An 11,899-nucleotide genomic window follows, 5' to 3' on the forward strand; every position below is an offset into this window, starting at 1 on the left:
ACTGCCACCTCCCTCCCCACCCCCCACGTTATATGCTTTCCCTCCACTAATCTGGAATACATGCTTTGTCAGGGTGTGCTCTATGCCTCTCTTGTTACTCCTATGTCTTTAACCTCTCGTACTCCATCTGGCACAAACCAAGAAAAAACCAAGCCTGTTGTCTTCAATTCTGACTCTTAGCGACCCTATAGGACAGAGTAGAACTGCCTCATAGGGTTTCCAAGGAGCAGCTGGTGGATTGGAACTGCCAACCTTTTGGTTAGCGGCGGAGCTCTTAACTACTGCTCCACCATGGTTCCATCTGGCACAAAGTAAGTGCTTAGTAAATATTTATAGAATGCACTACATGGTAAAGGCTGTAAGCGGCTTTGTTATTTTAATACATAGTAAGTACTCAGTCAATCTTAGCCGGTATATTAACTTTGAATTTATCAAGTTTCTTCGCTTGTTGATTTGCCTTGTTATCAACCCTGTGGGGTTACAAGATGTCTGCCCGGCGTTGGGGATGAAGTTTGGAGTATGAGGGACTAGAAGTGTCCTACTGGATGCAACAGGAGCTTGATACATGTCTGTACTCATTAATGCTAAAGACGATAGCAAAGCTGCCTGGCCCATAAAGATCTAGAACATGACCTTGGACTTGTTACCGCTACTAAGCTGTGTTAGCTCTCAGGGCCCTTCATCATATTTAAATGTATTAACTGTGATGATACTACATTAGCTGTCTGTTTAAAAAAATCAAGTTTTCTATTTAGTTTAAATGTTTATTATAAATCACTCATTCTGATACAAACACGTTTAGGAACCCAAGAAGTTTTCACTGCTAGCCAGGGCTTTGAACCCTTGCTGAGAATTTGCATTTCCACCCCAGATATACTGAATCAGAATCTACAACTTAACAAGATCCCCAGGTGATTCTTATGTATAGTAAATTTTGAGAACCACTGCTCTACTAGTGGGTCTCAGAATTGGTCCCTAACCAGCAGCATTAGCATCACCAGGGAACTTGTTAGAAACGCAAATTCTCAGCAGGGGTTAGAAGGCTTGCTCCTAGCTTTGTCAAAAGAAGCTGAAGGATGCTTGCCAGAGTTGAGTCCTTTAATATTTCTTTTTTTACTCTCAACAAACAGTGTTGTTCACTGTTCTTACCATCTCCCTTAGAATGGACTCTAAAACAAGCTGCTGTGTAGTAAAATTATGGTAGTATTGGAAAGAAAAGGGATTAAAATGACTAGCTCTGGAAGGAGACCGAACTGGATCCATATCTCACCTCTACTACTTATAGCTGTGGGACCTCAGGCTGATTAACCTTCCTCACCTTCGTTTTCTCATCTATAAAATCTGGTTTGTAATAATACCAAGATGTTCACCGAATCCCTCTTCCATTGTTGAAAACAACAGCGTAAATATCTTTCTATACCAGTGGTTGATAACCACTGGTGGTGATGGTGGGGATTTTGTCCCCCAGGGGACATTTGGCTATGCCTGAAGACGTGTTTGATTGTCACAGCGGTGGGGCAAGAGGATGCTGCTTGTTTCCAGTGGGTAGAGACCAGGAATGTTGATAAACATCCCACAATGCGTTGGATAGCCCTTTAAAAAATTATCCAGTCCAAAATGTCAATAGTTTTGAGGTTGAGAACTTCTGTTTATAGTGGAAAGGTTAAATCATGATGTAGCCATTAAAAGAATGGGGTTAGATCTGTGTGCAGACACAGAAAGATTTCCAAAAGGCGCAGTTGATGTAAGTAAAGCAACTCACAGAGAAGTATTTACAATATGATCTCATTAATTACTGATCTTCTGTGTGTACCTGTGTGTTTCCACATACATGTAAAATATCTGGAAGGTTACACATTAACCTGTCAACTAGTGACATCTATGGGGAAAAGAGATGACAAGGAGTGTTTGCATTTTTTACTGGACACATTTCTTAAATGGGTTTGTTTTTTTGTTTTTTACAACCAGAAGGCATTACATGTATAATTTTTTAAAGTTATGAAAAATTCCTAATTCATACAGTTGTCGTAAGGATTAAACTAGATAATGCAAGTAAAATGTTCCATACAGTGTCAATATATAGTAAGTGACAATAAACAATAGTTATAATTGTTCAATAATTCAATATTTTTTCTTGAAAATTGAAGGAGTTCAGGTGGTGAAGGTAGGCAGTTAAAAATAGTAGTTAAAAGGTTTCACTAAGGACTTTGTAGAGCTTCAAATATGGTAGAATTCAGTTTTTTTTAATCACATACATTTTATTTTGTGCATACTGAAAGAATAAGAACTCTTCAATTTTATATCATTTTGTGCACACAAAAAGGAAAACATAAGTGAAATAAATTGGTTAGGGTATTCCTAACACTTGATGTTCAGGCTCCAAGTCTTCTGAATCACTGTCCAACTCAGAGTGACCAACGATCACGTGTTTTCCCAACATTGTCATCATTGTTTCTCTCTAGCATAGATAATATAGCATTTTTTAAGTAAAGTTTTTAAATGAAAGCATAATATTTATATAGAAAAGTGTAAAATTTAAAAAGCATTTAGCTTGATGAATTTTCAAAATGAACATACTCATGTATTCACCACCTAGTTTAGAAAATAGAAATTATCAGCACCCAGAACTCTCCTCCTACAGATAACCATATCCTGGCTTCTAACGTCATAAATTAGTTTTACCTGTTTTAAAACTGTATGGGTTGAATTGTGCCCCTCCCTCCCAGGAGATATGTTGAAGTCCTAATCCCTCATAACTGTAAACATAACTGTGTTTGTAAAGAGTGTCTTTGAAGATGTTATCAGTTTACATGAGGTCGTACTGGAGCAGAATGGGTCCTAATCCAATATGAGCGCTCTTTGTAAAAGAGGAGAGACACAGAGACAGAGAAACACATAAGGAAGAGACCATGTGAGCTCTATGTACATGCCAAGGAGTGCTGGGGGCTACCAGAACCTGTGAGAAATAAGACAGGATCTTCCCTACAGTCTTCAGAGAGATTATGGCCCTATCACCACCCTGAATTCTGACTATGAACCTCCAGAAGTATGAAACAATAAATTTCTGTTGTTTGAAGTCACCCACTTGGACGTTCTTTGTTACTGCAGCTCTAGGAAATGAATACAAGAATTGTATACTGTGTATTATTTTCTCTTTAGCTTCTTTAGCTTTACATATCTGTGAGGTTCATACATGTTAGGTGTAGCAGTAGATAATTCATCTTTATTGTTGAATAGTATTCTATTGTATGCATATATTATTTATTCATTCTATTATTGATAGACATGTGGATTGTTTCTAGTTGGAGGCTACTACAATATAATGTTGCTATGTGCATTCTTGTGTGTGTCTTTTGGTACATATAAGTGTATATATCTACTTATATATGCATAGGAATGGAATTTCTGGGTTATAAGATATGTGAATGTCTAGCTTCCATTGAAGCCATTGCCTTCGAGTTGATTCAATGCATGGCAATCCCATGTATGTGAGAGTAGAGCTGTGCTCCATAGTATTTTCAGTAGCTGATTCTTTAGAAGTAGATCACCAGGCCTCTCTTCTGAGGTGCCTCTGGTGAGCTGAACCTCCAGCTTTTCAGTTAGCAGCCCCGTCCATTAACCACTTGCACCACCCAGGGACTCCTCAGCTTTAGTAGATAATACTAAACAGTTTTCCAGGGGTTTTACTAAGCTACCTGCTATCAGCAGTGTATGAGAGTTCACAGTGCTCCACACCCTCAACAGCACTTGGTATTATCAGTCTTTTAAATTTTAGCCATTTTGATGAGATAGCATTTATTTTTTAATTTTAAAGAATTTATTAGGGCCCATTGTTTCTTTTTTTAATTTAAGTACATAGTTGAATAATTTCTTTTATAAGGACCAGCACAAAGCTGGTTCCTATGAGGCAGAGGTTAAAGATGTCCCAAATGTCCAACTTTTACAAACTGCTATTACCACTCCACCATCTCTAACATCAACTACTCCCTGTCTCCACAGTACCCTCCCTCCTGTCTTTGGGTTCCATAATTTGCTGTAACTTCTCACAGAACTCACGGGCATACTTACAGTTAAGTGGTTTAATAGGGAAGTAACAGGGTACAACTCAGGATGGGGATCAATCTGGAAGTAACAGGAACAATAACTCAGGATGCAGTTCTTTGATCAGGGGAGCTTCTTCTTGCCCTCTGCCACTGGCCCTGCTGGGGGCCTTCTTGGGAAAGTGTACACCTTTTAGCTCAGCAAGCCCCACCACAGCTCTCTCATGCTGGTCTCCTGGTGCCTGCCATCTCTTGCTGTCTTCTGTTACAGCTCCTCTCTCTCTCCTGCCACTCCCCCCCATCTCCCTTTAAGTCTAGTGGGATGGCAAAACTGACAGATTCCCTTATTAGGGTTCCATACACCTTATTTGCTTGGTCTCACCCCCATAACAGTGTCTTGCACCTTATTTACATTATTAGCTAGCAATCCAAGTCCCTTGGAGGGCCACAAAGCACCTCATTTGCATAGTCCCACCCAGTCATTTGGTGGAAGTTACAAAGACTATGGCTAGAAGGGCCATAGTAAGTAAGTCACTGCACCACAGTACATGTTTTTGAGCATTGATGAAAGGAATGGAAATATATTCACCAAAGTGTTAATAGTATTATTTGAGTGGTGGAATTAGGGGTCATTTGCTCTTTGCTATTTATTTATCTATATTTCCTAATATCACATGCAAGACCTCTTTAAAGTGTTAAAAGACAAAGATGTCACCTTGAAGCCTGACCCAAGCCATGGTATTTTCAATCACCTCATATGCATGCAAAAGCTGGACAATAAATAAGGAAGACCAAAGAAGAATTGATGCCTTTGAATTATGGTATCAGTGAACAATATTGACTATACCATGGACTATGAGAAGACTGAACAAATCTGTCTTAGAAGAAGTACAGCCAGAGTGCTCCTTAGCAACAAGGATGGTGAGACTTCGTCTCACGTACTTGGGACATGTTATCAGGGGGGACCAGTCCCTGGAGAAGGACATCATGCTTGGTAAAGCAAAGGGTCATAGAAAAAGAGGGAGACCCTCAACAAGATGGATTGACACAGTGGGTGCAGCAATGGGTTCAAACACAGCAACGATTGTGAGGATGGTGCAGGACCAGGCGGTGCTTTGTTCTGTTGTACACAGGGTCACTATCAGTCAGACCTGACTCAGTGGCACCTAACAACATATTTTCTAAACTTATAAACATATAGTAACAAAAATAATATAAAATGGCAGTATTTCTCAAGGTCTAGTTTTTAAAACGTAAGTTTCAAAGGGGTTAATAGATCTTCCTGAAAACAGAGTTCAAAGCTAAATAAGTTTGCCTTTTTTGCTGCAGGATTGATCAGAGACTTTAAAATGCTACCATGTTTTATGAATCTCCTAAGCATGGGTACTATACTACAGTGTGCATTGTTTTCTGGGACTTATAATTTCCAAAATACCCACTTATACCTAAGGGAACTAGTGTGCTGAGAAACATTATTTGCAAAATGCTGGAATGGGAGATGCAAAAAAATGTAGTACATAAAACTCGATTACAAAAAGGAAAATAAATCCTTATAATAGATTGAGCTTATACAAGTAAGTCTTCCCTGCATGACAGAGTACTCTGAGCATTCTTTCTGCTGCTTTAAAATCTTCTGTGAATTTGAAATTATCCAAAATGTGAATCCAAGGGTCTAATGACACGGTAATTCTGTACTTCCCCCTTCGCATTTAAAAGTTAGCTATTTGAGTATCTTCTATATTCAGAACACTCAATTTGATTTATAAAGCTTAAAATCATACAGATGGTGAGAAGTCACAAGACTTTGGGTCTCAGGTTCTCCTTGATGATCCTTTGGATTCCAAAATGCAAATTATTTTGTAACAAAGTAAGACCAAGAGAATCAGTCTGGATTCAGAGAGGATTTCTAATTAGTCATAAAAATAGTAGATAGCTGTCAATGCAGTTCAATGATACAATTTAACAACCAAAGGGTTTTACTGAGAGCCAATGGCTAGAAATTATTCCCTAGTATTGCCTAGAAATTATTCCCTAGTAGTGCCAAGTTCCTAATGCATTGCCAAACAAGCTGTATTGCCAAGTATGTTAGCCAACTTGGCAGCCTGACAAATGCGTGTAGTTTGGAGTAAGAGAGACTTGGATTTGAATTTCAGCTCTGCCACTTACTCAGCCTTGTGAATGTCTATGGCCTTCAGTTCCCTTGGCTGAAATAAGAAGAAGAATACCTGTCTCTTAGGGTTGTTGAAAGTTAATTAAGTTAATATGTACGAAAGGAACTGCCAAGGCCTATGCTAAACAGACACTAGGTTCTGGGTTTTCTTTCTTAAAGAAATGAAATGAAAGCACTGGCAAGGCTGTAGCTGATCTATTTCCATAGCTAGAATGTGTTTTCTTTCCCTCCTTAATATCACATTTTATAAATTATGTAAGGCCCACAAATACTGACTGGCTTCTCTTGCATAACTAGTGAATTCAGTCGATTCTTCCTTCTAAATATGTTCTTTACCAGGCCCGATTATAGGCAAAGTAATGAAAAAGTCAAACATTATCTGGGTGTCTCTTCTCCCCCTCTCCCTCCCCCTCCCCCTCCCCCTCCTCTTCCCCCTTGCCTTCCCCCTTTCCCCTCTTTTTTAAAATTCTTTTTCCTAGCGCCATAAACTTTCTTCTCCTTTATCTCCTTACACCATCCTGTTCCTCATTTTCAAAGACCTAAACTGACAGTCAGTGTCTTAATCAAATCTTGATAATCTGTTAACTGATGGAGTATAAGGTACTCACCCCCTCTGACATTCAACCAAGAATACTTGAAAACACAAGACTTAAGGATCCAAAAGAATGAATCTCAAATGCCAAGTTGTAGCACCATCATGAATGGTGAATGAGATGCTTTGTTGTGAGCTTCCTGGTACCCTTCAGATTCATTCTTTGAATAATTTATTTATTGAATGCCTACTATGTGCCAGGCACTTTCTAGTTGACTAGCACTGCGTTGTGTACCATTTACTGAATAGGCTGGTTTTTTTCTTTAATTTTCCTGAACAACATTTGAACCAGAGACACATTCTTTAAAGAGTCAGCAATCTTTGGTTTTCTTCTGGATCTTCCAACATTCAGCTAGCCCTTTATAGAAGAAAGCCAATCAACCAGGATACCAGTTATAAACACTAGCTAGGCTGATATCACAGCTGTTTTGAATATAGGGAAATATTGGCTTATTTATTGTCATTTGATGACTTTGAAAGATGGTGTCTTTTCAGAGTTCTGATTTTTGAATATCACCTTATATAACTTGCAGATATCTTCTTTGTTCTGTTCCAGAAGTTCGCCCTGCCCTTAACTTGAGGGTTATACATCTTGGATTCTTCTGGTGTAGCTACTTCTCACCCTTCCTGTGCCTGCTCCTGTTATACTTTTACATCCTACATTATGAAAGCAACTTTGCAAATCTGGCTTTGGCAGTCCTGGCTCTTCTGAGTTGATACCCGCTGCTCTCTCATTTCTTTAGGTTTGAGTCTATCAACCTGCTGGGTAACTGAGTCAGATCATTCTGGACAACTGAAACTTCAAAAACAACTCTGCCATACACATGCTAGGGTCATATAATATTCTGTGGAAGGTTAGGGGCATGATAACATCTAATGTCCCCCAAAGCAGGGTTCTCTTAGAACAAGTTACTTCTTTGAAAGTCCAAATAAACCCCTTCAAAAGCCAAGAAGGGCCTCCTGAATGAAGGCATGTGACAATTATTTTCTCCATTATATAATTTAGTAGATCAGTCCAGAAGCCCTGAATTATTGCTGATCTATATCATGTAGAAAAAGTAAAAAAGACTCTTGGTGTCTATACAAATGATTAGAGATGTTACCAGAGGAGCAGTATAGCTTACTTGGCCAAAACCAATTAAAACAAATTCCTGCAAACAACCCAACAACCCCAACAACTCCAACAAATGTACCATACTTATTGTAGGTAGAAATGGAGAGCCTTTGTCTGTCTTCCCAGTGGTAATAATAACTCCGGAGTATGGCCATCACTGATTTCTTCAACCATTCTTATAGGTTTGTTACCTTTGGTGCGTAAGTATCTTTTCTTTTCTTTTTTTTAAAATTTTATTGAGCTTTAGGTGAAAGTTTACAGCTTAAGTTAATTTCTCATTCAAAAATTTATACACATATTGTGTTGTGACACTGGTTGCAATTCTCACAATGTGACAGCACGCTCTCCCTTTCTACTCTGGGTTCCCTGTGTCCATTCATGCAGTTCCTGTCCCTTCCTGCCTTCTTGTCTTTTTAGGTTACAGATTAGTTACGCCCCCCCTCCCCACCCCGCACTGAATCTTAATGTTGGAACAATACATGATTTAAGTGTAAACTCTATTGAAACTATGTCAGAGAGCTAGAAGTACAGTTTTGAGTTATTGTCTTCTTAAGTTATTAAGTTACCCACTGTGTGGAAAGTGCAAAGTGGAAAGTATATATCCATTAAATAGCAAATGAATGAATATAAAAAATTGCTTTCAGACCTAGAAGACTCGCTCAAAAATATGTAACTCAGGATGTGAGCTCAAGGCAGAGACCAAATCTTTACCACTTTTTAAATCCCTAGGTCCTGAGTGCCTAACACACCGTCCGGCTTTAAGAAGTAATTTTGATTGATTGCTGCATTAGGTAAACATAAGACCTAAAAATAAAAATTCTGAAGCAGAAATGTCTGGCGATCTACTTCTGAAAAATCAGCCACTGCAAAGTCTATGGAGCACAGTTCTACTCTAATATACATGGGATTACCACGAGTGGGAGACCACTTTATGGCCACTGGTGGTAGGAGGTTAAACCCTCATGGTAGCTACTCAGAAAGCTTGCTTAAATAAAGGCCTTTATTTTTACAGTTTATAGAACTGGCTTTGATTTCTACAATTATTCATTTTGGCTGGTGCTTGCTATGAGGTGGAAATTAAGTCTTTAAATGTAATGTATACATATGAATAAAGTGATAACCAAACAAGAGAAACCTGATACAGAAGCTTTTTAATGTGGCTCATTGCTACAAGTACTCTGTAGACAAAAAATCGCTTGATAGTACCCAGAAGGGAAAGCTGAGCTCAAGTTGGGTATAATCAATTTTATCATAAAGATAGATGTGTTAAGTCTGCAGCAAACAATTAAAAAGACCAACAGTCCTTTGGGAACTGAGATACTTTTGATCCAGATAACTTCTTCCACTTATGAAGTAATCTTTGCTTTAAAAGGTGATTTGCATGTGTAGTCAATAACCTTTTTATTTGTGATTCTTTTAAGGCAGTGTTTTCCATAGAATAAAACAAGAACATTTTCTAGCAGATTTCTTCAATACTTAGAAAGCTAAAGGACTTTATAATGCCTCATCTATGATGCAAGTGAAAAGATGAACATTATTTTCATTAACTAGCTTATTTGACTTTTGAGTATTCTTGTTACAGTCATTTCAAATTCTGAAGATACAGAGCTTTGAAAATGGACCTTTTAAAAAGGAGACAGCTACAGTATTACATACCTTGGCTTCTACTTAATGTATATATCTTTTTTTTTTTTTTTTGTAAGTCACAGCCTTTAAAATTATTTACCTCTTTTCAAACATAAGATGTATGTATACTTTGGAGATGTAAAGTCACATGAAGTACAAGAGTAAAAATCTTCATTTTAATGAAGAACAAACAAGCCCTTAAATAACACCGCCTTAAATAACAAGGCCATGGTTACTTAGCTGGTTAGGTTCAGAGCCCAGATTAAACCCTGGTCTGTCTGACTTTCAAGTTTGCAGCTCAAGTTCAAGGTAAAGACAAGCATCTGCGTCTGAACCAAAGTAGTCAATGTGCCAGAATGAATGGCCACCAGAGAGCTAATTAAGAAAACGTGTGTTTAAATTATTTCCATGTTTCAGGGTTCCCCACCTCTGGACTCGGAAGGCAGTTGAAAGATGTGACCCTAGACATTTTTGTTTTCCCTGGAGACGAAATGCACAGTTGGGAGGGAAGTTCACAAAAACACCTTTTCACAAAAGCAGCAATACTGTTTTCATCTTTTTAAAAACCTCACTTGTCACAACTCTTTGGCGGCACTTCATGCCCTCAAGTACTCATTTTGGTGTTTTCTTAGGTATTGCCTTGAGATAGTTAGCTCTTTTTAGCCTGTCTCTTCAGCCAGGTTTATAAACAGCTTGAAATCCCGCAAAAACCCTTGCGGTGGAGTTGATTCTAACTCATAGATACCCTGTAGGACAGAGGAGAACTGTCCCATAAGGTTTCCAAAGCTGCACTCTTTATGGAAGGGGACTGCCACATCTTTCTCCCAGAGTGGAGGGCTGGTGGGTTCCAACCACCGACTTCTCAGTTAGCATAGCAACCCAGCGCTTAACCCTGTGCCACCAGGGCTCCTTGGCTTGAAATCAGGGGCTATGTTTTTATTTCGATCTCATCGCAGAGCCTGGCACAGAGCGGCAGAGTGTGCGCCCAATAAATACTTGTTGAATGGAATTACATTGAAAAGCGGGGTGAGGTAAAGCCATCTTTCATCTGCCAAAGACTTTGGTGTGACTGTATGGGTACATTTTCATTCTTAGAAAGCTTTAATGTGAATGAAATTATTCCTTGGTGTGCATTTGAAAATTCCACTGGAAAGGAGTTTGATAAATTAAGCGTGCCCTCCTAGAGGGAGCGGGCACAGCTGTAGGCAGCTGCGAAAGAAAAGTGACAGTGACATCCCTGCATTGTTCAGAGCAGACAGAAAGGTCAACAACGAGTAGACACAGAACACCAACCCCACCCTGCATTCTTTCCAGGGAACGTTCTCTGTGAGTTCTTAAACATTTAAGTTCTTTAAAGGCAGTTTTTTTGAGACTGACCGCGCCCCCTTTTGGGGGGGGAGGGAGGAGAGAGGTGGAGGAGGGGATGGGACTGAGCAGAGGATTCATTCGACAGCAGCGTCCATTTGGGACCTTGAGGAGGCCGGGTCGAGGGGCCCTCCTTGCTCCAGTGGTCTACAACGCTCTTGCCTGCGGTTAACAACTGTTCTTTAAAAATACTTTCCCTTTGGGACGGCTCCCGGCTTCTTCCTGCCCATCTCCCCTCCCCCCAGCCTCCCCGGGCAAAGAAACGCCTCGTCTTCGCAGACAGGTCTTAGAGTACACAGCACGCTTGAAAGATTACAGTCGACCCGAGTCCAAGTCGACCCTTTCGCTCGGCCGCCCTCAAATGACCCTTGACAGCGGTCCCCGTTTCCCTTCAAATGGGAAGCCCACAGCCACACACACAAACAAAAAAACCCAAGTCTTCCCCTCAGTTGCTACCCGCAATGACGTTTCCCCCTCGGGTCCCGCCCCTCCTCACGCTTGGAATTTCAGGATTGGCCAAGAGGCTGTAGCAACAAGGCGCCGATTGGGCAGCGGGGCGCTGACTGACAGCGGGGGCGGCCGCTGCGGCCGCCGCGCCCTCCCTTCCTCCCTCCCGGTTGTGCGAATGTGAGTGTGCGGTGTTATGCCGGACAAGAGGGAGGCGACCGTGGCGGCGGAGGCAGCGGCGGTGGCTCTGGTTATTGTCCTTGTCGGTGTGTGGATGTGAGGAAGCCGGGGCTGCAGCGCGGCCGACGAAGACGGCCTGCGAGGCAGGGGCTGCAGCGACAGCGGCGACCGAGCCGCCTGCCTTCGGGGAGCGTGAGGAAGGACAAGGAGCCTCTGTCCTCGCCACGTCCGAACGCCCCGGCCTCCCGGGCCGCCCTCGCCGCGCGCAGCTCCGGCGTCTCCCCGCTGGCTGCGGCGCACGCGAGCGAGTGAGCAGCAGGAGACAGCGCTGCCGCCCCGCCGCCGCCGCCGGCGGCCTCCTCGGC

The sequence above is a fragment of the Trichechus manatus genome, unplaced genomic scaffold (assembly GCF_000243295.1).
Source record: "Trichechus manatus latirostris isolate Lorelei unplaced genomic scaffold, TriManLat1.0 scaffold00049, whole genome shotgun sequence".
Lineage (NCBI taxonomy): Eukaryota > Metazoa > Chordata > Mammalia > Sirenia > Trichechidae > Trichechus > Trichechus manatus.